Raw genomic sequence first — 27,251 nt, 5'->3', positions numbered from 1 at the left:
TATACTTTGCCGTGACATCTAAACTGTGCAAACTACACTGAAGGGCTAAATGAGGCTGCATCAAAAGTATGGTTTCAAGCCCAATTCAAACCATGATTGGGAGGAAATTCTAAAGCTAACACATACCGCTGTTTCATTTTGAGTCAGGTGTTGCAGGAAACGAAGATTAACACAAGCCATGGAAACAACAATGAACTTTCACACGAAAGGGGAGGAATGAGAGAAAGCACATGCTTCATGATCTCCACAACATGATTCTCCAATTGGGTACTGTAACATCTTAACTGAGCAGTATGTGGGTGGGTGATTTACAATCAGCACACTCGCGCATATGACAAAGTTAACAAACCATATTGCTACTATATTATTTAGATGTGTCTTGATAGCTTTCTCTGAGTCATTTCTAAATTCTTCCTAGAGAGATCCTGGACTTTGGCCAACACACACACACACACACACACACACACACGTTAGTGCAATTTTATTAAATCATGCTGTAAAAGCGTTCATGTTAAGAGTTTTAACTAGTATACTAGATTTCCTACTGGAAACATCAAGGACAACAAAGAAACCTAAGCAGGAAACAATGTGGGTCTCTTGTCACATTGGTGGCAGGGTATAATGGCATTACCAGAAAGTACACAGAGCAGATGGAACAAAGAAAACTCCAGTTCTGCACCAAAGCCTTCCGATCCAGCAAACTGAGCAGTCTAGCCATTATCCCACTGCTATATTTAAAACACAATGCTGAAATGCAAGAGGTTACTCCAGGTCATAGGGAAAAGTGGCCTGCAGAGTGGATATGCAGAGATTCTCCTCTGTTTGTTTTTCCTGGGACAATCAGACAAAACAAAGAAACTGAAAAATATATACATCAGCTTGCATCTTCTGTCCTGAATTACATTGGGATGTAAGTATAAGAATAATAAAGATTTTAATACACCACCTAAGAATTTGATAACTCAGTCTAAGGTCCACTCAATCTAGCATTCATCTCTGAGAATGGCTACCAGTCAGATAACATAGGAGGCTATTAAGTCAGTGATCACCACTGGTTGTTTTTTGTCCCTAGAGATTCCATGCCTATGATTGTGGGCCTCCATTTTTAGCTATCATAGTTACTAGCTATTTCATTCTCTAATCATGATACAGATTGTGTGTGTATGTTGGGGGATCCGACATGTATAAATACTGGCACTTGTCAGTCATATCTGAGAAATGCATTTCCACCAAAGGAGCCATCAGGAACTATTTTTTCACATAGGCACACACATGGTAAAACATCTAAATGCCTGACACTGACAATACAGTTATAGGCAGCAAACTGTTTTGTAGGTATAGAAAATAGCTTACAATCCAGGTGGAAACTTTAGTCGCACATGACCCACATTCTACAAAGCTATCTGCCCCTTGATATCCCCCGCTCCCAAATCAAAGAATAGTTAGAAGACTGCTAAAAGGATGTGTATCTACAAGTCGTTTGAGTGACCACCATTCACACATGCACCCTGGGCCAGTGCCCCTTCCCTGCACACTTAGAGAATGAGGGAGTTGAGATATTTGCGCTATTTACTGCAGAGAACTTGGGTAAGAGGTGGACAGTTTCTCTGCACTTGAACTCGGAAAGGAAAGGAGTGGTTTCTCTGTCTGTGGGCTGGGCTTTTGCAAAAGGTACAAGCAGTGCTTTGCTGCCTCCCTCCTGCAACAGCCTAGCATAAAGGCAGAGATCCCTCCCATCTCCTGAATTGCAGAGAACTCAGAGGGGCACAGTTCTTTTTATTATTACTGCAAGGGGAGGGGTAAGTGGATGCCAAAAATAATGGCAGGTTATGACGAGAAAATAAACAACTTGGGTTCCTACTTATAGGCTGCACCAGTTGATTGGCAATGTAGGAAGAACATTTATATTATGACGTCAGCTTGTGACACTGCTGGTGCAGCAGCTGACGGACCCCCGTTTAAGTGATTCTTTGTTGCTGCAACAATTTTAGGATTGGATCAGGAAGTCTCAGCAAGTTCAGCAGGGCTAATCTGATTTATACACAAATATGGCAGCGTTAAATGGTTTCTAGATAATACCCTTATGTTTAACAGTGTGCTTTTAATTTATAGCGTGAGGAATTCAAATTGTATTCTCTGTTGAGAACATTGGGCAGCCAGTCGCCAAATGGACTTCCAGCAAATTCAAATTTCCATGCAAAACAGTCAAAAGCCTCGCCAGGTATTTAAACAAGCAAGTTTTGGCCTAGATTAAGTTATTAGGCGCGCATGTTGTTGTTTTTTTTTGACAAAGACTGAATCTTAAAGTTAACACAAGAGGGACACGCCAAATCAATTTACAATTTAAAAACCACAGAGAAAGACACAAACCTGCTCTCTAGAAGCAAAGCACCAAGTGTCACTTGGTAGATTTCAATTATTTCAGTAAGTGGCACTGCAAACGCAGCACAAGCGACATTCACATCTAATCCAATATTATGCTTCTCACAATAGCCAGAGCAGATTGCCTTAGGAGAAACCTTAATACTCTCCCCTCCCCTCCCCTCCCCTCCCTGGCCCCACTGCCTTTTTAGTATTATGCAGGGAGCTAGATTTTCTATGACCTCAGCTTTTATCAACAGGCCCCGAGGCAAAACTACTGTTCACCTCTGCGACCATCCTCTAGTTGGAGGAAGTCAAAAGCACACTTCTTATTCAAGCCCATCTAACGGAAGCTTGCAAAACCCAAAGAGCTGAACAGTAATTAAGGCTGAGAGTTTTACCTATGTAACAAAATCACTAGTGGCAAAAATATTTTAAAATTCTTAAGTTGCTTTTGGTTGCAGAAAGAATAGTTGGCTGTATCCAATGGGATTCTGCTTCCATGACTCCCATTCTCTCTTTTCCTAATGTCCTCCTGCCACATTTGCTGCAGAAGGTATCTCCCTGAAGGCAAATTTGAGGTGAACAGGGTAAGAGGCTGCAAACATAACTATGCATAATTTCTAGTCAGTGCATGAAGTGGCTAAGAACCACATGGTTGTAATTGCTAGATAGACACAGTTAGATCATGCCCCCTCTCCTCTGGAGAGAAAGTGAAGCTTCTTTCTTCTTCCTCTCTCTCTCTCTCTCTCTCTCTCTCTGCATCATGTAAGCCATGAGAAGGACATGTCTGTGCTTATTCCCAAGCACAGACCGCATGTTTGAAGTGACTTTTCTATCCAATGCTATTCTGCCTGTATTATCCTTGCTGTTGCACAGAACAATGCATGATACAGATCTTGAATCTGTAAGTAAAGAATTTTTTTTTTATTTATTTATAAAAAATTTTATTGCGTTTCTTTTCATAGGTTCACAGGTTCAGTCACAAAACAACAGGCAAGAAACAGTTTTCAATAATGAAGAAAAATAGAAAAAAAGAGAAAATTAAATATGCTTCAAATCATCTTTCAAGAAGTTATTTTCCATTGGACCTCCTCACATCCTCCCAGCATTGCATTCTTTAATCTAACAATATCAGCAATTTATTACCTTATTTCACCACTTATTATACCTTTGGATTTATTATGTTACCAATTTCAAAAATTTGTAATTTAATTTTAATACTTTTATAATAAACATAATATATTTGTTTCGAATTTGTCTCCTTTTTTTGTCATCACTTACTTTATCATTTACCTAATCAAGTTGCGGAAGCATAACGTTTCCTAATCGTGCACAATCTTAACATTCAAACAACTTATAGTATTTTTGCAAATAGTCCTTGAATTTTTTCCAGTCCTCCTCAATTGTTTCTTCGCTCAGATCTCGAATTCTGCCAGTCATTTCTGCCAACTCCACATAGTCCATCAACTGCGCCTGCCAGTCCTCCAGTGTGGGTAAATCTTGTGTCTTCCAGTGCTTTGCAATAAGTATTCTTGCTGCTGTGGTTGCATACATAAACAATGTTCTGTCTTTCTTTGAAACCTTCCGGTCCACCATGCCCAGAAGGAAAGCCTCCGGTTTCTTGGGGAAGGTATATTTAAATACCTTTTTCAATTCGTTATATATCATTTCCCAGAAGGCCTTTACTTTCGGGCAGGTCCACCAGAGGTGAAAGAATGTCCCTTCTGCCTCCTTACATTTCCAGCATTTGTTATCAGACAGGTGGTATATTTTAGCCAACTTGACTGGGGTCATGTACCACCGGTATACCATTTTCATAATGTTTTCTTTCAAGGCACTACATGCCGTAAATTTCATACCGGTGTTCCATAACCTTTCCCAGTCCTCAGACATAATGTTATGTCCTACATCCTGTGCCCATTTTATCATAGCAGATTTAACTGTCTCATCCTGTGTATTCCATTTAAGCAGCAAGTTATACATTCTCGAAAGTACCTTAGTTTTTGGTTCTAGCAACTCCGTCTCCAGTTTCGATTTCTCCACCTGGAAACCAACTTTTTTATCCATTTTAAAGACCTCTTGAATTTGAGCATAATGTAGCCAATCTCGCACCTTATTTTTTAGTTTGTCCTGGCTCTGTAGTTTCCAGTTATCTCCAGATCTTTCAATTAATTCCCAATATTTTGGCCAGTAGGCCTCCATATTGGGCCTTTTTTTGAGAACCTTGGCCTCCACCGGTGATAGCCACCTCGGGGTCTTATTTTCTAATAAATCCTTATACTTCATCCAGACGGCAAAAATTGATTTTCTGACAATGTGGTTTTTAAACAATTTATGCACTTTCGCCTTGTCATACCACAAATATGCATGCCAACCAAAAGCGTTATCAAACCCTTCCAGATCTAGGACATCAGTGTTCTCCAACAAGAACCAATCTTTTAACCAGCAGAAGGCTGCAGCTTCGTAATATAGCCTTAAGTCCGGCAGGGCAAACCCCCCTCTTTCCTTTGAGTCAGTTAGTATTTTAAATTTTATTCGGGGCTTTTTGCCCTGCCAGACAAACCTAGATATATCCTTCTGCCATCTTCCAAAACATTCCACTCTGTCCACGACCTGTAGGGTTTGAAACAGAAATAACATCTTCGGCAAAACACACATCTTTATAGCTGCAATTCGACCTGACAAGGTAAGTTTCAATCTTGACCAAATTTCCAAGTCCTTTTTAATTTCCAACCAGCATTTTTCATAATTATCTTTAAATAAATTCAGGTTTTTGGTGGACAAAAATACCCCCAGGTACTTCACTTTTTTAACCACACTTAATTCTGTTTCTTTCTGGTACCCATCCGTCTCTATAAGTGTTAAATTTTTAGTCAAAACCTTGGTTTTTTGTTTGTTTAGCTTAAATCCCGCCACCCGACCAAACTCCGAGATCAGTTCAAGAACTCTTTTTGTGCTAGATTCTGGCTCCTGTAATGTTAAGACTAGGTCATCTGCAAATGCTTTCAGTTTGTACTGTTTCGCTCCGACCACTATACCCTGCACCAACCGGTCCTCCCTAATCATATTCAGCAACACCTCCAGGACGGAAATGAATAAAAGAGGAGATAGAGGGCACCCCTGTCGTGTCCCTTTTTCAATTTTGAGTTCCTCCGACACCACATTGTTCACTATCAGTTTAGCTTTTTGTTCTGAATAGATTGCCTCTATTCCATTTTCAAACCCACGCCCCACACCCATCCCTTCCAGGTTTTTCTTCATAAACATCCAAGAAATGTTGTCAAATGCTTTCTCCGCATCAATAAAGATTAGCACCGCCCTTGTGTTCCTAATTCGCAAAAGTTCCAATATATCGATAATGTTCCTAGTGTTATCAGACATGTGTCTACCAGGAAGAAAGCCTGCTTGGTCCCTATGAATTACTTCATTTAATACTTTTTTGAGTCTACTTGCTAAAATGTCTGCAAATATTTTGTAATCCACATTCAGGAGTGAGATGGGACGGTAATTCTTAAGCTGAGTCTTTTCCGATTCTGACTTGGGTATCAATGTGATGAATGCTTCCTTCCACGTTTCCGGTGCTCTCCTCCCCTCCATAATCTGATTGCAAACCTCCAACAATGGTTGTATCAGATAATCCTTCAAAGTCCTATAATATTTGGAGGTGAGTCCGTCTGGGCCTGGAGATTTGCCAAGTTGCATGTTCTGAATGGCACCTTCAATTTCCTGTTGAGTTATTTTACAGTTTAGAGTTGATCTTTTATCTTGACTTATTTTAGATAATCCATTTGTCTTTAAAAATTGGTCTATTTCCAGCTCTTTCTGAGGCCCCTGTGCATAAAGATCTTTAAAATATCTGTGGAAGCACTTCCTTATTTCTTCTGGTTTCTGAACTGTTCTGCCTTGAATCTCTAAATTTGTAACCGTATTTAGCTTTTGCCTTTTTTTCAGCTACCAGGCTAGCAGCTTTCCACATTTATTTGCTGATTCAAACGATCTCTGCTTCATTTGTTTAATTTTCCATTCTATCTCTTGATTGATCAATTTCGAATATTGTGCCTGATGGAATTTAATTTCTCTCAGCACCTCCTTTGACTTTGGTTTAGTTCTCAGCTTTTTCTCTCCTTCGCTTATTTTCTCTAGAATCTTCTCCTTTTTTCCATTCCAAAGTTTTCTCTTTATTGTGTTCTGTTGTATCAGAAACCCTCTCATAACTGCTTTGCTTGCGTCCCAGATTATTCTTTTTTCGACCGTAGTGTTCAAATTTATTTCAAAATAGTCCTTTAGTGTTTTTTGGGCCTTCTCTGTAAGTAAAGAATTTTAAACTTACTTAACAGTGTGTGGTTTGCTCGTTACAAGAGGTAGAAAGAGATTGGCTGTTGTGTGCAGCTGAACAGGTTAAAAAGGCTTAACAACCTATATTCCCAACACTGTCCTGTGCTGCTTATTTTTATGAGGTTAATACTCCGATACTGGGGCTCTCTGTGTGCTTGCCCTGCATTTTGAATCCAGGCATCCAGCCGGTTCTTCTGTTGTTCACCCACACATGTGGGTCCATAGGGGTTCATATACAGATTCTCCATCATATCCCAAGCCCTGTTGGCTTGGACAAGCCAGGACAGAATGAGGATAACGACTTACCTCCTCCCCATCATGCAGAGATTCCCCCCCCCTTTATTCTCCTCTTGCCACTGGTTGCAATGGAGCGGGGGATTATTTGCACCTGCACCAGGCTTGAGAGGATCCAAAACCTGACTGTTCCACCCCTGTTCAGTTCTCAGAACTCTCCGTTTCAGGCTCTAGTGCTTGCTACTGGCAGGGCCTGATAGTAGCGGCAGAGCTGTCTGTGCCAAACTTTATTGACTGAAAGTTCTGGACGTTTACATCCCCCAATCCTAGCCTTGTTTACTTGAAAATACTTCAAAGTGAGCGCATAAGTTTGCAGCCTTAGCCTTATCTTACTTTGATTGCTTACATGTGCACAAGGATAGGCAAACAAATGCCTCTCTGGGTTTCTATGCCAGTATTATTCTGCAAAGCATGTCTAAGGTTTCAGGTATGATCTGAGGTTGTAGAAGTCGTATTTAGCGCAAACTAATCACTTTAAGGGTTACAATATCCATCAGTATAGATGCTCGTTCAGGAAACAGAGATTTCAACATGGGGAAAAAATAACACTTTGTAATAATGTTACAATAATATTTGTAAGTGTTCAAGCCCACAGCAAGAGCTGAGTTTTGAAGGAAGGTCTGGCAAACCAAAATTCAACACACCGTCTGCTACGCTGGACCTGTTCTGAGCATACACTGGTGAAAGTATATATTGTTTATTTTTTCTTTTTATTTATAATTTTCATTTATATACAGTCATACCTCGGGTTGAAGTAGCTTCGGGATAAATATTTTCGGGTTGCACTCCGTGGCGACCCGGAAGTAACGGAGCACGTTACTTCCGGGTTTCGCCGCTTGCGCATGCACAGACGCTCAAAATGACATCGCGCGCATGCGCAGAAGCAGCGAAACGTGACCCGCGCTGTCGCGTCTTATGTTTACTTCAGGATGCGAACGGGGCTCCGGAACAGATCCTGTTCGAATCCAGAGGTACCACTGTACGTTACAACCATTATTTAACCATAATTTTAACATTTTCAATTTCAACTCCCTTCCCCTTTCTGCATTTCCTTACATTTCTTTTCAACCTATCCTGCATACTCCAAATTGCCTTAACTTATTCTTTTAATCATCTATTCTCTTATATACATTTTTGAAACTGCATGTTTTTTACAATAATCCTGCCAATGTCTTGATCTGTTTACAGTTTGCTTGTAACATACTGTTTCTACATTCTATAAATGTAGCAGCGACCATTTCTCAACCAAGAGTTGTCTCAGAGGTCCAATGAGATACGAAGTCAGTCCTTTAGATCAGGGCAAAACTGTCAGACAACTGTCAAGGCATTCCTCCAAGTAAGCTCGCCTCAGCAAACAAATGTGAAAAATATATTCGGTGACCCTTTATAATCAACATGTACTTTTACTTTTGAGTAGAAAATATCCTTTGAAATAAATTCAGATTTAAGCTTTCTGATGTCTAGAAATACCTTCACCAAGCCCAGACTTAAAGTGGTGGGGAAGACGCACATTTTTCTGAATTATAATATAAGCCATTCTATAAGCCATTCTAATACTTCAAATGACTATAAATGGGAGATTATACAAAAAGCCTCTTTGTTAAAGTTTACTTTATGCATAATGATCAGTTTCTATTAAAGAAAATAATAGATCATCTGCAAAATCTCTGCTGATTTATTCAGATTCCCAAACTTTATCCTGCTATTTTCCATCACAAAATAGAATATGAAGACTGTATATTAATTAGGGTGAGAGCCCTTCAATAAAGTATTTCTTGTACGCCACTTAAACATGCTCAGACATTGCCCTGCCAACTTGTGTTCAAACCTCACCACTTCTGTCAGGGCTTCTCTCCCCTCAATCCCAGCTGTCCTTTTCTCTTCCTCTCTTATGAATAGGAATGCAAAATCATATATTTATGACTGTAGGCAACAACACAAAAACATTCAGCTCGGTGGGACTGGCTCGTGAATTAACATGCATTGGACTGTGCTGTTAAAATCTAAATAATGTAGTGTATGCTACTGAGATGCTATATTTTAATTATTTTTTTTACAGGCATTCCAAAATGAGTAATTTCCATGTACAAGTCTGAATACAACACTCGAACCATACAAGGTTCACTTTCAGAGCAATCCTAAGTGGAATTTGGAGAAGCACCTTTTCTTGTCATTTTCACTATACCAGATCCAGCTTCGTGTAGCTGCGGAGTCTTCAGAGGTTTGAACCCCGTGTATCCAAGGCAACTGGCACCACAACCCCAATGGGCAACCCTTGTCTCAACGACAGCAGTAAATCACCAACACACCTTCATAACCCCTTCAGTCATTAACATGGGGAGGTCATGACTGCACTCCTAACTGAACTGATTGGATACAGAAAATATTTCAGTTTCACTATTTTAGCTATGAGAAGATATTTCAGAAACTTATACAGCACATAAAATTAATATGCTTTTTTGTTCTTGTTATTAAATATGGTCAAACATGCTAAAATGTTCTCAATTAATGTAGGAAATTACATTTTTTTCTGATTCAAATTTTGCCTGAAGACCTAGATAATTGATTTTTGCTGCTTTAGCACTGTATTTATGCTGCTTCTAATAGTCGGAAATTTCTCTCAACCAAAATTGATTTGAAGATCAATTTACCCAACATATTTAAGATTACATGGAATCTTTCTTGTCTTGTTGAATAATCTGTTTACTGTCAGCACATCACAAAGTTTCTCTGCAGAAAACTGAGCATGCAAAATCACATTCAGAATATTTATTAGATATTTGCATTTATGTACACCTTCTATTCCTCTCTCTTCTGTTCTCGACTCAACTGTACTTCTTAAAAAGTTCACACTTGCCAGCTTCCTGACAATGATAAATGCATTTGGAAACCATTCCCTCAAAGCTAGAAATGGCAATTCAATTAACATCAATATATATTAATTTTTACAACATCTTGCATTGCAGAGAGATGACATTCAAGCGTTTCTTTACACTACCAATCCCGACTATCAACAGATGGTTGGTGGGCCAGTGTTAATAAAAGCTGTTTCTTATAAAAGAAGGGGGAGTTCAGTGGGTTTTTTAAAAAAAACTTACCCATTTTTCTGTACCCATGGGAGAAACCTACACATTTCTGAGTGCTCTTCAGCTGCACTGAGATAAACACTGTAAGTGCTAAATGAACAGCATGGCGTGTAGATCTTATCAAGATTTTAAGAGTACTTATCACCAGAAGCTGATGGGCTGTCTTTTTTCACAGGCAAATGAAATATAACTGTATATGAGCTATAGCTAATGGTATATGCAATATGTTGCAGGTAGTTCCTTCGATTCTGATCTAAAACGTCTAACTATTGCATTCCTTTTCTGTCATATTTCTGAAAGCTAAGATAATAGCACTGCCACCTCATTGCAAGACACTTCACTAAAGAACCCTCTCTTTTAGTATCCCAAGTTAAGAGTTCAGTATCAAATATGAAGTCAGTCTGTAGTGGGCTGTGCCACCCTCTCTAATGTTTAACAATGGCTTGTATCTAATCTAGTGCTCAGGATGTCCATTTCCCCTAAATCTGTTCTGGGGTTTCCCCCAAGCCCTTCAGAGCAGGTTTGGGGAGGATGCCTGGTGCACCCAGGGAGAGAAGGGGGGAAGTCCCATTGCACAAGTGGAACTCCTTGCACTGATGGGGCGATTATGTAGCGTGGCACTGGATTCAAGCCAATGCTTCCCGTTATCAAGTAACAGTCTGTTTTAGGCTTTATTCAGGTTCGCAGCTAATCTAAAACTGGTTTTTGTCAAGGTGTGGTTCTGCAAAATGAGGACCTGCCTTTTGCACACACTCCCTCCTGCCCTCTCAAAAGCAATTTCCCCTTTCACCCCCTTCCCAATATTAATGTGTCTTTTTTTAACCAGATGAAATTCACCGTTTACAAACAAAACAAAAAAAGGAGGGGGGGAGGTTCTGCATAACCATGGCTTGCAAACCCAATTCAAACTTTGGTTTCAACCCCTGGTTTACATAGCATAGCTGGTTTTACTTATGATTTGTGTTAGTGGTCATTTAGTGAGTGGGTAGCTGAATATGGCCATCTTCTTTCTTTTGTATCATGTCTTGTGGATTGTGTAAAGGTAAAGGGACCCCTGACCATTTGGTCTAGTCGTAGCCAACTCTGGGGTTGCGGTGCTCATCTTGCTTTATTGGCCGAGGGAGCCGGCGTACAGCTTCTGGGTCATGACTAAACCGCTTCTGGCGAACCAGAGCAGTGCACGGAAATGCCGTTTACCTTCCCGCCGGAGTGGTACCTATGACGTGCTTTTGAACTGCTAGGTTGGCAGGAGCAGGGACCGAGCAACGGGAGCCCCCCCCCCCGTCGTGGGGCTTTGAACCGCTGTCCTGATCGGCAAGTCCTAGGATCTGTGGTTTAACCCACAGCACCACCCGCGTCCCTGTGGATTGCATACCCCTATGTAAATCGTGTTTTGGCAGAATGCACCTGCGAGTAGAGCATGTGCAATGTTTTCTATGGGGCTCTCTGTGTTTGCAAGCGTCTGAAATAACACATGTTCCTTGTCTCCATAAATGCTTGTCTTAACTGACTTCTGCACACATTTGGCTCTCTGCAAGGTGGTATTCTGCTTTCCTGCTTTGTTTTTAAAAAAGGACAGACAGAAGGCAGGCTAGTAATTTTGTGTTGTTTTTTTTGCAAGGTTGTCCTAAGATAGAACTCAGGGGGGCTTAACTGAATCTGTTTGGCAGGCTGGATTCTCATGTGTCCAGCTGCCTCAGGCCATGCTGACAGGATGTGGGGCAGTCCATCTGGCAGTCACCTGATACTACAATGCCTGTCGGTTGAAGCACTTCCTTTGCAACAGTGTTTGCTCCACCTGAGGTTTCCTAAGCGGCGTTGATCCCAGCCAGGGCTTGCACTTGGCATCAAACTTTTAGAGGAACAACCAGGAGCACAGCTTAAGGCTCTCAATTGTTGCTTTGCAGCTGAGGCTTTACCTGCCCCACACCTAACATAATTATAATAGCTTTGCAGGCCAAATAGGACCCTTGTCGTGGGTAATTTGGTCCATGGACAGGTTCCCCATGCCTGATACAATGGGTATAAGCATTATCATCAGCAGAAGCAAAAGCAGCAACTTCAAATATGCCCAGAAGCATAAAATGCTACAATCCTGTATTTGTTTACTTGGAAGTAAGTTAACTGAGCTCAATATGCCTTCCTTATGGTGAGAGATGCATTGCATTGCACTGAAAGAGCTTTATGGACTAGATGACTCTGCAACTTAGGATAGTGACAACATGATGGGAAATGTTCTCCATTAAGGTGTTAACACCCAAGATAGCAGACTGCCCTAAGTTATCATTCAATGATTTCAGGTAAAACATAATAAGTAGACATGCCTAAGATTGTGATGTTAATGTACTTTCTGTTGTACTGGCTGCTAGCTGGCTTCTGGACATATTTCAAGGAGGAAATTTGACTCTTTAATTGGGGCCTTAACAAGAGATTAAGGCTTCTTTGTAGACTATAAACGAAGATTTTATATGACCTATGTTATTACTGTCCCTTTAAAAACTTTGGAATGTTTTCTCGTGGTCAGATTTATTCCCCCAATTCTTTACAATAGAAAGCTTCTAAAAGGTTAGTCTCAAGGAACCATCAATCATATTCATTTCTCATTACTGAAAATTTAGATTTAGGCAAGTGCCAAAAGGAGAAATTTGGAGCATTAATTTTACTTGCAAAGAAACAGAAAACAATTCTTTCGATTCCCCATATTCTACTGAAATCCTTTAAAGCACAAAATCCTCCATAGTTTGAGTTTCCAACATCACCTGCTTATACGGATATCCCTTTCGAACAACATAAACAATCAAATTTGGTTTCTCTGTGAAATAAATAGAAATGATAATAGTTTCCATCAACTCAGCTGAACCATTAATTTTAACTTAAATAGTCTAAGCATTACAATTAACAAGTAACCCAGTGGAATTCTAGAATTTATAAAGCAACTGAGTCGCAGCCCCTTGATCACAGTAGAAATACACACATTCGTTAGGAAACGGTTCTCAGTTGTGCGTTCTAGCCAAGAGCTGTGGATGAAAGAAAGAAAACTCAACATGCTTGTGGTGAATTTATTTATGGAGCTGTTTTCTGCATGCTCTTAGTTGTTGGGTTCATATAGAAATCTTTTCTAATAACATCTGAAGGACTAGCTATTCAGCTGACATTAGGGACTGCCAAAATGAATTAGAAAATACAGTCAGAACAACTAATTGCATTTTTTAAGCATCTTGGTAAACAGCAGGCCCACTGCTGTAAATACTTGTCAACTCAGGGCTTAAACCACTTAGATCACCACTGTATAAACCGCAAAGATACTGGGTTTTTCCCATCACCAGCACAGCTATATTTACATATTAATTTTGCACATACAGTACTTTTCAAGACCAGCATGGGTCCCTTCCTGCCACATCTCAGATGTTCTTACCTAGCTGAATGGATTTCAGGACAAACGGACCATCATACTGGATGCTAGGATCTCGTTCTCTGGAGTTCCATCCCATTGAACTTGCAAGAATCGTCTTGTGAGAAAATGTGGGCTACTGATTACCATATGGAAAACACAGCGTAGGTTGTGCATATGAATATTCCTGTAAAAGAATAAACCACGAGGAAATAAGGTAGTTGATATGCTTTCGCTGAAGCTTATGCAAAATACCTTGGTTTCGTCTTCAGTTATGCAGGGGAGGAAATTGAAATTCTACCGCAAATAAAAATAACCTTGATGACACAAAGTACGAATCCACTTAACTTTCACAATGGTTTTTTGCCTTGATCAAAAAGTTTAAAATAGAAAACAAGTATCCTGGACAATAAGTTCTTACACCTCAAACACTAACTCTGATGTAGCCATTCCATCGAGCTATAACAGAGGGAGAGGAGCTAGTGCAGGGCCTCTTCATTGGCTCAGCTGAGGGTCCATCAACTTTGGATCCTCCTCTCTTTGATTTTTTCCATTTATACAGGAACCCCCTAAGAGCTAGTACTTGGATTTGCTTTGTTTTCCTCCTCCCTTCCAATCACTTTTCCTTTTGTGCCATGTCTTTTAGATTGGAAGCCCAAGGGCAGGTTTTTATTACTGATATTTGTAAGCCTGGGAGCCTTTTGTCTTTAGGGTGAAAGTGTGTGGTGTGTGTATACTTCAATAAATAAAAGAAAAACCTTGCCCCATGCCCTTTCCTCTCTATCTGGGGAAATACCATATTTTTTGCTCTATAAGACTCACTTTTTCCCTCCTAAAAATTAAGGGGAAATATGTGTGTGCGTTATGGAGCGAATGCAGGCTGCGCAGCTATCCCAGAAGCCCAGAACAGCAAGAGGGATTGCTGCTTTCATTGTGCAGCGATCCCTCTTGCTGTTCTGGCTTCTGAGATTCAGAATATTTTTTTCCCTTGTTTTCCTCCTCCAAAAACTAGGTGCGTCTTGTGGTCTGGTGCGTCTTATAGAGCGAAAAATATGGTATATGTTTCACATATTATAGTTTCACCATGTTATACAAAGTGAAGATGTCAGGGAATAAGGAGGATTTTTTCCAAACAACAACAACAATAATTTAATAAGATTTATTGTACCTTGCCCATCTGACTGGGTCGGGGCAACCAAAGAGGCAGTGTTTAAAGAACTGATCATCACTTGCCAATTCCCAATTACATAAGCAGTGGCCAAACATGTTTAGGATTGCAGAATCACAACCTGGTCATCAGGTTATAACAGAGAGACAGATGAGACTTCTGAGCCAACACAATCGGGATAGGGTTGCAAGTTTTAAGTTGCCAGACCCTCAAAATGTATACGTAGGATCAGGCCATATTACAGATGAACATATGAAGCTGCCTATATGGCTCAGAATATATGGCTCCTCCTCTCTGGCAGGACTTCAAAAAGTCTTGGAGACAGAAGGGCTCAGGAAGATCTAGTCAATGATGCTCAAGGTCTTATGCTTGCATGCACGCATAATATGCATACTCTTATCGAGCCATGGGCTTTCCCTTTAGCTATCACATTTCTAACCACTGAGGATACTTGCATGTTGCAGATTCAGATAAACATTTGAGGCAGTTACTGAAACAGTACAGTTGCACCTTGGTTCCCAAACGCTGAAAACCCGGAAGTAGGTGTTCCAGTTTTCAAACGTTTTTCGGAAGCTGAATGTCCGATGCAGCTGTCAGCTATTGTTTCCAGGGCACCTGCACCAATCAGAAGCTGTGCCTCAGTTTTTTGAACATTTTGGAAGTCAAATGGACTTCCAGAACGGATTAAGTTTGGCGCTTTTGTTTTTGCTGTTTATTTTGCATTTTTGTTTTTGAGGCTTTTTTGGTTAATTTGTTTTTGTGACTGTGTGGAACCCTGTTCAGCTACCGATTGATTGACTGACTGATTGATTGATTGATTGATTGGTTGATTGACTGTGGAAAGGGATAAAAGCTCCCCATCCAAACAGTGACTATCATTAGTGCAGGTAAGATTTTTTTTATCATCTACAATACTGTCTTGTTTATTTTATGAATCAGTGGTCTCGTTAGATAGTAAAATTCATGTTAAATTGCTGTTTTAGGGGTTGCTTTTAAAAGTCTGGAACAGATTTGCATTACTTTCTATGGGTAAGGATGACTTGGTTTTGGAACGCTTTGGTTTTGGAACGGACTTCCAGAACAGATTAAGTTTGAGAACCAAGGTAACACTATAATTTGAGGCAGGAGGGATGATCACAAGTTTGAACACAGTGACCCAAAACAGACACGTGGAGAAACTGACACCCTTCAATTCCTGGCTCAAATGAAATGTCATTTGTTTCCCTACAGGTGGAGACCCATGTTGATCCCATCCCGGAGCAAAATGCAAAAATGCTTTTTATGATAATAATAATAATAATAATAATAATAATAATAATAATAATAATAATAATTTATACCCCGACCATCTGGCTGGGTTTCCCCAGCCACTCTGGGTGGCCTCCAGCAAAAAGAAAAATTAAAAATACAATAAAACATCAAGCATTAAAAACATCTCTAAACAGGTCTGCTGCCTTTAGATGTCTTCTAAAAGTCAGATATTGACTTTTGATGGGAGGGCATTCCACAGGGCGGGTGCCATTACTGAGAAGGCCCTCTGCCTAGTTCCCTGTAACTTGGCTTCTCGCAGTGAGTGAACCGGCAAAAGGCCCTTGGCGCTGGACCTCAGTGTCCGGGCAGAACAATGTGGGTGGAGATGCTCCTTCAAGTATACTGGGTCGAAGCCATTTAGGGCTTTAAAGGTCAGCACCAACACTTTGAATTGTGCTTGGAAATGTACTGGGAGCCAATGTAGGTCTTTCAGGACTGGTGTTATATGGTCTCGGCGGCCACTCCCAGTCACCAGTCTAGCTGCCGCATTCTGGATTAGTTGTAGTTTCCGGGTCACCTTCAAAGGTAGCCCCATGTAGAGCGCATTGCAATAGTGCAAGTGGGAGATAGAGCGTGCACCACTCTAGTGAGACAGTCCGTGGGCAGGTAGGGTCTCAGCCAGTGTACCAGATGGAGCTTGGACACTGAATTGACCTGCGCCTCCATGGACAGCTGTGAGTCCAAAACAACTCCCAGGCTGCACATCTGGGGCACAGCTACCCCATTCAGGACCAGGGAGTCCTCCACACCTGCCCTCCCCCTATCCCCCCAAAACAGTACTTCTATCTTCAACCTTAATCTGTTAGCTGTCATCCATCCTCCAACTGCCTCCAGACACTCACACAGGACTTTCACCGCCTTCACTGATTCTGATTTAAAAGAGAGGTAGAGCTGGGTATCATTCGCATACTGATGAACACCCAGCCCAAACCCCCTGATGATCTCTCCCAACAGCTTCATATAGATGTTAAAAAGCATGCGGGAGAGGACAGAACCCTGAGGCACCCTACAAGTGAGAGCCCAGGGGTCTGAACACTCATTCCCCACCACCACTTTCTGCACATGACCTAGGAGGAAGGAGCGGAACCACTGTATAACAGTGCCCCCAGCTCCTCGAAACGGTCCAGAAGGGTGTTATAGTCGATGGTATCAAAGGCCACTGAGAGATCCAGCAGAACTAGGAAACAGCTTTCACCTTCATCCCTAGCCCACCGGAGATTATCAACCAGCGCGACCAAGGCAGTTTCAGTCTCATGATGAAGCCTGAATCCCGATTGGAAGGGATCCAAATGGTCTGCATCCTCCAGGCGTGCCTGGAGTTGTTCAGCAACCACCAGCTCAATCCTCTTACCCAAAAATGGAATATTTGAGACTGGGCAATAGTTGGCCATATAAGTAGATTTGGGGTAGGGCAGTAAATATGAAGAAAGATAGTGATTGTATTGTATTTGGGTAGTTATATTTGGTGCAGAAAAACTGACCGACCTTACAAAACCACCATTCGCCACACTGACTTTCATCCATCAAACCAGCTCTGATGTTGAATCAGTGGAAACAGAGTTTATTTCATAAGGTATGTGAAAGAATAAGCTCATCTAGCTCAGCCTTACACTTTCTAAGAGCATTTGCCTCTACCTAAACATGCAACAGCTGGGCAGTCAATCCTGAAAAGGGGAAAAAATACATGTGCCACAGGGCTAATTAAGTAAGTAATGCATGTCTACTTGTGGACAAGTATGCTCAGATAGCACAAAAAACCCAGATCGATCTCCTGTTTAGATTTCTGCCATCTGCTCATGATTGCAATGAATCACCCAGCTACTTCACCGCCTATTTAAAGCAGTTTGATTCTGGTAGGCATATACAATAAATCTGGATGCCTTGTTTCTGGATTCCACATGAGGTATCAAGATCTGTAAAACTAAAATTACGGTAATAGCTAATATAATTATGAAAATGCTTGCAAGATCCCAAGACCCAATGCAGATTGTGAACAAACAAAACCACAGTAACCCTGGGCTGATTTTTAAAAAGTTCTCTTAGATATATACTTTCCCAACAACAACAGAACTGGGAGAAATAAAATTCTGTCCCTTGAGCTCCAAATGAAACTATCTGAAGGGTTTTTACTGCACAGAAGAAAGTAAAAAAAGACAAATAAAGAAACTATCCAATTATGTTGAATAATTATTGACAATTAAACAACAACATGAACTTTGGGGATTCATCACAGTTGTCGTTTTTTAAACCTAAGGAACATACCTTTTTAAAGACAAAAGACTAGAGGCACTACAGCTGAAAGAAATATTTATGAGAAAACCTTTCAGCTCAAATCATGAAATATTTACAATAATTGCAGATGCAGTTCTCACCAACTTAACTGAAATTCATTATACAGTATTGAACTTTTATCCATACAAAAAGTATCAGCAAATGGCATCTCAAATATTTGAGAGTCCTGTATATAATTTCACAAGATGAGACTTCCAATTATCATTCAGAACAGCAAGCAACTCTCAAAAACTGCATAAATACAATGTTTAATAGTGCTATTAATCAGATGGATACATATTTTTACTATTGATTTTTACTCCTAAAATACACTTTAAAATAGTATATACATTAGCCTCAAAAGAACACTTGTTAAAAATATTGGGTAGTGTTATACTTTTTATTCAGAGTAGACCTACTGAAATTAATGGAACAAACTTTGTCATGTTTATTAATATCAATGTGTAGCACAGCTAGCCATTGAGTTAGAATCATATTTTCCACATTCCAACTCTCTCAGAACTAGATACCAATTAAGACTGTGGTTCTATACACAAACCTACCGAAGAGTAAGTCCCACTGAAGTCAATGGAGTTTACTTCTGAGTAAATATGTATGGACTGCATTGATCACCTGTGTGTTCTGTGTATGAAGAAACACTAATCATTCTGTTTTAGTTCTTGAAAGGGTATGGAATGTTGAAATATAATCAATTTATTCAATAATTCTGTCATTTAGATACTGGGTCAGGTGGAGCACCCCTTGATTTTCACACAGCCACAGAGGAAATACGGTTGTGGGCAGAATGTTGTGCTGGCTAAGGAAATTCAAGACTTCAGTTATGAGTTTGCTAGGTGGCTTTGAACAAGTTATACTCTCTCGGGTCTGATTCACAATTTGCATTCTGGCACAATATCAACACATGTGCACCAAATCAGTGCATGCACATTTACAAATACTGTTTTATCACATTGTGAATGGAAACACTAGCTTTTTATCCTACCCTTCCTCCAAGAAGCTCAGGTTGATTTATCTGTTCCCTCACCTCTATTATCCTCACAACAAACCTATGAAATAATTCAGAATGAGATGGGCTGCAAAATCCCACATTGAATTTCAGGGCTGAGTGAGGTTTTAAAAATGGATTCCCCAAACCAACTACTGTCACCTGCACCTCACTGATTGCCAGTAGGAAAATATACCCAAGGTATCCAAGAGGAAAAAGTTGAGTGTGACCTACTTTGCAGGATAGCTGTGTGACCCTAACAGCCCAATTTAATAATGAATTCAATAGGGCTTACTTCCAAGTATGTAAACATTCAGGATTTCTGCCCACCAATACAATCCTATAACCAGACTCACTAAGAAGAAAATAATAATAATAATAATAATAATAAAGTAAATGATGATGATAATTGTGGGAAAATGATTGCTTGTACATGAAAGCATGAGCAAAGTTCTTATTGTTGCAGGGTGATTTCATAGCTAGAAGCATCCTTGGAGCATGAACAGCGCGTGAACAGCTCGTGCTGTCCTATATGATTGGCTAACGTAGCATGGCCTGATGCTAGTGCGAAGGTCCTTATCTGCTGGCTAGAAACAAATTGCTTGGCTTGTATTTTGTATCTTTCTGATTTCACACAATAAAAGCTGTGCTGCATTAGCCCTAAGAGCAGCCATATTTCGGAACCTATCATGGTGTGAGACTGATTTTTCTTTGGATGCCGAGCTGCAACTCGACAATTGGTGCCCCGTGTGACTGCCTTCGGACTTCACGTTGTTTTTCATTATTCAGCACTCACCAACACGTCGTTCATCCACGTAGTGGATCCCTGGTGAGTGCTCCCGTGTGATTTCTTTCGGATTTCATGCTGTTAAACAACGTTCAGCCTCACCTCGCCTGGCAAGGGCTGCAGACGCGTCGTTCATCCACGTAGTGGATCCCTGGTGAGAGCTCCCGTGTGAATGTGATTCTGGACTACGTTACGGACTTATCAGCACTTACTTCCGCCCGGACAGGGCAAAAAGGCGCCTCCCTCATCCTCCTAAGGATCCCTCCGGTAAGTGCTCCCTGCTCTTTTTGCAACTCTTGCAATCATGGGAAAGTCTCTCTCTGCACCACAGAAAAAATTTTATAAAGACCTTAAATTCCTTTTGGCCAGTAACAACCTTGCTGTTCGGAAAGCTGACCTTAAGTCCCTTATAAAAGCCCTGGACACTCACTGCCCCTGGTTCCCCCAGGACGGAAATTGGGAGTTAGACGATTGGAAAAAAATTGGACACTTCTTTCAAAATCATCCTCAGATTGATGTCAAGGTTTTGCATGCCTGGAGTAACGTCTACAAAGCTATGTCGTGCTTAACTCCTTCAAACATTCTTCTGGCTGCTGCCACAACTTCTTCGCCCGCCCTCCCCGCTCCTGCTTTGCCTGCCTCAAACCTACCTCCTAAACCGCCGGACATTTTCCCTTCGGCTCCTCCTGTCACTCCCCTGCATTCTTCAAATTCTGCAGCACCCCCAGCTCTTCTACCTCCTCCGCCCAAGGCATTTGGCACCGCTCCTCTTCAAAGATCTCTCTGTGCCACCGCTCCGTTGCTGCCTTTTGATGCTGATACTCCAAATCTCTTTCCTGTGATTGCTCCTGCACCCCCAGCCCCCGTCATGCTGACCCAAACCGATGTTCTCGATGGGCTGACGGGAGGAGGAAATTTTCTTCCTATTGCCCAACAGTTGGCCCTTGATCCTATGTATTGGGCAGCCACCACAGTCTCATTTCAGGAGGCTTTGGCCTCTGTCCCTGATGACAAGAATGAGCGCAATGGCCAATTGGGGAGCGTCAGACAGGGCCCTGCAAAGCTCTATGGACAATTTGTTGATCGCTTGTACAATACCTTCAAGTGGCAAGTTCAGGACCTGGCAGCACAAGAACCGATTGTACGCCAGCTTGTGTTTGATACTGCAAATGAGCACTGTACGCAAGAGCTGCGCCTTCTAATGGCAACATCAAATATAGCCATTGCTGATATGCTTAAAGCCTGCCAGTCAGTGGGCACTGCTAGCCACAGCCTGCTAGCCACGGCCTTGTCCTCCGCCGTGTCCCAAATTCCTGCAAAGGCTACAACCTGTTGGATTGACAGTGGCTAAGGAAAGAATCCAGCGGACTTTACGCATTACGTACCTGGGACACAAGCTGACACCATCTGCAGCCATTCCAGTTACACCTCAACTACAGTTTCCTGGTTATCTTAGACTGGTGGATTTACAACAAATCCTTGGACAGCTGAATTGGATAAAGAGTTATTTGGACCTGCCCACCTCTACTTTGTCTCCACTATTTTCTGCCCTTAAAGGACATAAGGATCCAGCGGACAAGATCACAATCACCTCTGCAATGGAAGAGGCTCTTCCACAGCTGTTCCAGTGTTTCCTGGCACGCTGAAAGGCCATCTTCACCCCTACTGCATTGGCCCCCCTTTTTCTTGGGAAGCCACTTCAGCCACCAAACATCATTACAGTTTTGCTGCCTCCTAATAGCAACCATCCCATCTGTGTCATCACGTTTCGTTGGGCTTGGACTTTTGACTCAGAAGTACAAGGAGCAATACATCAGACTTATTTACAGCAAATGGGCTCCTGTATCTGCAGAAATGGTTGTGTGACTTCTCCTGGATTGTGGTTTTTACATGCCAATAATCGAGCTACGAAATATCACGCAGGTTGCTCAGAAACAGCCATTGGACTAATTTACCATTCTCATCCTTATTGACATCACTTGGATTTTACCCCCCAGAGATTTTTTTTCCTCCTCCCTCAGGAGTCCTGCCCTATGATGTGTTCCCCTGAACATGTACAGAGGGCTGTCTTGGCACTATTGTGGACTCTTGGCAAGGGAGGGGGTGAGGGAATTTCAGTGTGTTCCAGTTTGTTTCATTTTTGTGCTTTGGCATGGTTCCCGGACAGAAAGTTGCAATATGGTTCTTTAGCAAGGCCTGCGACAATGGGCTCTGTTCTCGACCTTGTTGCAATCTTTTTGGTTACAGCAAGTGGAATATGCTTGAAGCGAAAAAAATATGCTTGGCTAGTGCCTTTTAGCTGCTGAGAAAAATGATTTTAAAAAAGCTATTAACAAAGAAATATCAGAAATAAGAAATGTAGTTCTTCAACATCATTATGCTTTAGATGTGATCCTTGCTTCTAAAGGTGGAATTTGTGCCTTAATTCATTCTCATTGCTGTATGTATATAACTGATCAATCGACCAATATCTCTGCTACTATTGATTATATGGAACAAATGATAGCCCATAATCCTTTGAATCCACCTGAAGGTTTTGATCCATGGGATTGCTTATTTTCTTGGTTGCTGTCAGGGGTTCAGGAGCAGAGACGCAGAGAAGGGAGGAAACAGAGAGCGAGGGGGAGGAATACGAAGGAGGGATGAGTGGGGATGATGACCCGAGATCCCCGAGCCTGTCCAGTGAGTCCAGGGATTCCCAGAAGGGAGCGCCAGCGGTCAGAGCAAGGGGGGAGAGCAGGGGGAAACCCCAGGCAGAAGGACCCAGAGACGTTAAGGAGAGGCGCAGGAGGTGGAGCAAGGCTAGGGTAATAAGCTGGTGTGCTAGAGGCGGAAACTCAGAGACGTAGGGCTGCACATTGCAGTTTGAAAATGGAACCTGTATAACGTGAACGCTGGTAGCGTGGTCCTATGTGAGCTGGGACTGGGTAGCAGCCCTGACAGTTGCCTAATGGATTATGGTTAAGAAATATATTATTGATTGTAATTGCATGTATTGCTGGCTTCATTATGGTGTGTTGTTGCATTCAATGCATACCCTCTTTGATTTCCCAATGCACTGCATGGTGGTACCGACCACGGCCCACCACAGGGGTTACAAGAGGAATTTATGTTGCAAAGTGTAGACGCTTAGGCAATGAAGTGTACGATTTGGAATAATGGTCCCTCTTTTCCTCTAATAATATAAACAAGAAAAGGGGACATGTGGGAAAATGATTGCTTGTACATGAAAGCATGAGCAAAGTTCTTATTGTTGCAGGGTGATTTCATAGCTAGAAGCATCCTTGGAGCATGAACAGCGCGTGAACAGCTCGTGCTGTCCTATATGATTGGCTAACGTAGCATGGCCTGATGCTAGTGCGAAGGTCCTTATCTGCTGGCTAGAAACAAATTGCTTGGCTTGTATTTTGTATCTTTCTGATTTCACACAATAAAAGCTGTGCTGCATTAGCCCTAAGAGCAGCCATATTTCGGAACCTATCATGGTGTGAGACTGATTTTTCTTTGGATGCCGAGCTGCAACTCGACAGATAATAACAATAACAACTTCACTGTGACATACTCCTATCCAAATACTGTTTAGGCTTATACTATAAAACACAGCTCCTGGGTGGAGAGGCGAGCAAGTCCTGAAATAAAGGAATCAAAGGACTTAAGAAGAGGGAGCGGGGGAAAGCAAATAAATTCATTTTGAAGCGAAATAGCCTGACTGGGAGGAGGGGGCTTGGGAAAATCCTAGGAAAGAAAAAAACACACCCTAAAAACTTTCCGGGGGGATATGGGCAAAAAGCGTTGCAGCTGAAGGGGTGGGAAATGCCGGTTAGCGGGTGGCGGAGAAAAAAAGAGGGAAGGCTTCATTGTCTAGTCCCTGAGCTAAATATGAGAGGCTCGGGAAACGGTCTCTCACCTTCCTCAAATTCAAGGCGAAGCGGCCCTTTTCCCCCTCCTCTTCCTCCCCGCCCCCCGGAGGGGCTGCAACCCGGCCTCTGTCCGCGCCACGACCTTTTCGCGGCCGGGGGTCCGGGGAAAGCTCCCCTACGCGACCCCGAGGAGTCGCCGGCGCCCGCCTCGGCCTTGCGAAACCACCGGCGCTCTCCCGGCTGGGCCTCCGCAGGACCGCCTCCCGCCTGCCCAGTCGCAACGGGAAGAGTCTCCCGGCGGCCTCGGCTTTCACTCGCCACCCGGACAGGGTCACCCGGGGGAGGGGAAGCCCGCGGCCTCCTCGGCTCCAGACGCCGCCCCCGTCGCCAGGGCCTCGTTCGCCCCACAGGAGCGGCGGCGGCGGCGGCCTTCCTCGGCCAGACACCTCCCCGCGGAGCCACCTGCTAGGAAGGGGGCAGCTATAATAAACCAGGGGGAAGGGCCCCCCCTCTCCTCTATGGCTCTCGCCATGGGGGCTTTCAGAGGAGCGCTCCCCATGTAAAGTGCCCCAGACCCCCACAAAAAGTGAGCCACGGTCCTAGGCGCGGTGGGAGGGGGGTACACACACAACAACATTTGTGGTGGTGACCCAAGCGTTGGTGTGGTTGAGGCACTCTCTGCACATGCTCCAAGGCCAGGGGGCTGAGCTCTGGCACATGCAGCCCATCCCTTGTTTGCCACACGTACAGACTCCAGTGACACACCAAGAATGAATGAATCAACCCTCTGAGACTGCACTCTGAAATTACTGGCGGAGATCATATATTCTTATTCTTATTCTGCTTAGGGCATGGTTTGAAAGCCCACTCGCCCTGCCTGTCCCTACACCATTACACTCATTCGCCCAATGTTGGGTGCGCGCCCTTACCCTCCGACGGCCACACACTCCCTGCCACCCAGCCCATGCCTTGCCCTTCTCTGCTGCCCGCCTTCAGGATCCCAAATGTTGCTTTTACCCTATAACCCGTCACGCGCCAGAAGATTCCTTTGCATTCCCACGAACTGGATCCCTGGAAGCTTTTAGATTTCCCTCTGCCGAACCTCCCCCCCCACGCCTGATCTCCGTCCACGTCCAGGGGACTTCCCCCACATTTTCTGTACGCCCCAGCCTGCCAGAAAAACTTCAATCTCCCCACTGATCTCTCAAAGCACACAGACCCACCCCATAAGCAGGTTTCTAAATCACCTCACCAGCCCCCTCGCCCCAAACTTATCCAGCCCCAGCAATTCTGCCCCCCTCTCCTACCTTGCTGTACGCCCCCACCTCCAAACAGCTCCCCTTACCTATGGGTCTCTGCTTCCATCATCCTCTTCCCTTGGATTCTCATGGGAATCGTCCAGCCCTTCGATCCTTTCTGCCAGTGCTCGAATTACATACGGCGGACCTCTTGTGAGGATGCTTTTTATTAAAAAAAAGCTATGGGAGGGTCGTGATTTGGTTACAATTTGGAAGAATAAAGAGGTGGGGCTTGCAGACGGAGCACCCCGCACCCCTCACGGCACCTGCCCCCATCCCAATAATTCCTCATCCCGCTCTTATCCGAAAAAAAGCCCAAAGCGAGTCCTTACTGAACGTGGGAACCCAAACTGGCTCGTGTCAGCAGCAGATTCCGGGGGACCTTTTTAAATGCTCTCTCCTGTAGCGCCCAGAGCTCTGGGACAAGCCTCTCTCCTTCTTCCCTGCGAGGCATCATGCTGGCTTCTTTGCTTCCTCTCATGCCGCCGTTTAGTAAAAGGAGGCTTCCTCTTTGCCAAGGGAAGGCAGTGCTCAAAAGCTGCTCTCTCAGCTCAGTGCTAAACCTCCTCCTGCTGGAGGGAGGTTGGTAAGAATTGCATCCGAACACAAATGCTGACAAAGTGACAACATAGCGGGGTGCCTGGCATAGGGTGGGGTGTGGGGTGGGGAGAGACTGGCACCCTAAGACGTCTGTGGCGGCTTGTTAGAGCTAAAGCCCATCATTTGTTTTTAGTATCAGTGCTCACTTACGGATTGCAAGAGAAAAGAAACTGCTTTTCTTTCTGCATTAACAAATCCTCTTCTTTCCCTAGGGCTGGATGACCCTCAGGAGCATCGCTGTCAACTTTCCCCTTTTTTAAAGGGAAATTCCCTTCTTCCCAATAGGATTCCTCACGAGAAAAGGGAAAAGTTGACAGCTATGCTCGGGGGTACCTTCCAATTCTACAATCTATGAAACCAGTCCCTCAAAGCTGGAAGTAAGAAGAGCACAGCTCTAGATGAGAGGGCGTGTCGTCCAAGTAGCATTGAGCCAGGTCGAGCTCAGCCCACGCATATAGCAAAGTGATCAGGCAGCTGGACCCACCAGAGCAGCAGATCCCAATGTTGACTTTTCTTTACCGCCTCCCCCCCCCCTGCGATCTTCCCTCACCCTTTTTTCTCTGGCAGGCAAGGGGTCACCATTTTGGGGTCCACCTCAGATGCCGAAATGCCTTGGGCCAGCCCGGCCTTGAGCTCTGGAGGGTTTTCATTGCAGAAATTTATTTATTATATTTGTAGGCCGCCCTTCATCCATAGATCTCAAGATGGTTCAGCAACAACGTCAGGCCAGCTGCCTTAGTTAGTTCAAAGTGTTAATGTCTCATTTATGGGACTGTTTATGCCCATCAATACACTTTAAATTACCAAAATGCTTAACATCTGTTGAAAAGTAGAATATGATTTGGATGGGTGTATTCATCCAAGTCATTCAGCTGGTTCACACGGCTACAACATTCATGTTTGGAGTCACTGAATTATGGAGGAAAAAGTAGGATGGGTGGGTTACTTTATTATTATTAGTGTACAGGTGGCAACCATTTTGTGTGGTGGTTCCCCTGCATGCGTTTGCCCCCATTCTGCCCTCTTTCGGGTCCCAAAGGACCCACGTGTCGGCAGTCGTGCATCAATTAGACGTGAGCAAAATGGTTGCCTCCTGTATTTAATATTCAAGGTGGTTCTTAACACTTTTAAAAAAGGGTGTCTACAGGAACAATTTCAAAACTGGCTTGAATTTAGTGGCATCCAGGTGTGAATGGAACAGAATTCTCTTTGCAGCTGCCCCCCCATCAAGTAAATAAATAAAAATACTTACCTGACGGATTGCATCACAGATAACTTGGTTATGCGCCCCGCAACATAAAGCTTGCCACCCACTAAAATAAATCCTGGCTACACCATGCCTGCACACCTCCCAGAAATTTTCCTGAGGGTTGGGGGCGTCCTCTGGAGCAGATTTGAGGACTGCGACGGGAAGAAGGGGAAGGAGAAGACCTGTTGTGCAAGTAGAAGTCTGCTCACATGAAGTTGGATATCACCCTGA

At 43.0% G+C, this 27,251-nt stretch overlaps 1 protein-coding gene across 8 annotated transcripts in view; it reads right to left on the bottom strand.

Moving 5' to 3' along the window:
- The window catches only part of ZC3H12C (zinc finger CCCH-type containing 12C), a 65,707-nt gene extending 39,863 nt beyond the window's left edge, over positions 1–25,844 (bottom strand). The window contains exons 1-2 of one of the 8 annotated variants that reach the window (XM_082220405.1): positions 25,219–25,844; positions 13,495–13,657 (exon numbers count right to left, since the gene is read on the bottom strand). The gene's annotated coding sequence lies outside the window, so the exon portion shown is untranslated. The other 7 variants (XM_082220407.1, XM_082220406.1, XM_082220408.1 and 4 more) reach the window with 7 other exon arrangements.
- Positions 25,845–27,251: the final 1,407 nt, after the last annotated feature.

The sequence above is a fragment of the Podarcis vaucheri genome, assembly GCF_965113315.1.
Source record: "Podarcis vaucheri genome assembly, chromosome: 4".
NCBI classification, from domain to species: domain Eukaryota; kingdom Metazoa; phylum Chordata; class Lepidosauria; order Squamata; family Lacertidae; genus Podarcis; species Podarcis vaucheri.
This window is presented reverse-complemented; position numbering and strand designations above follow the sequence as displayed.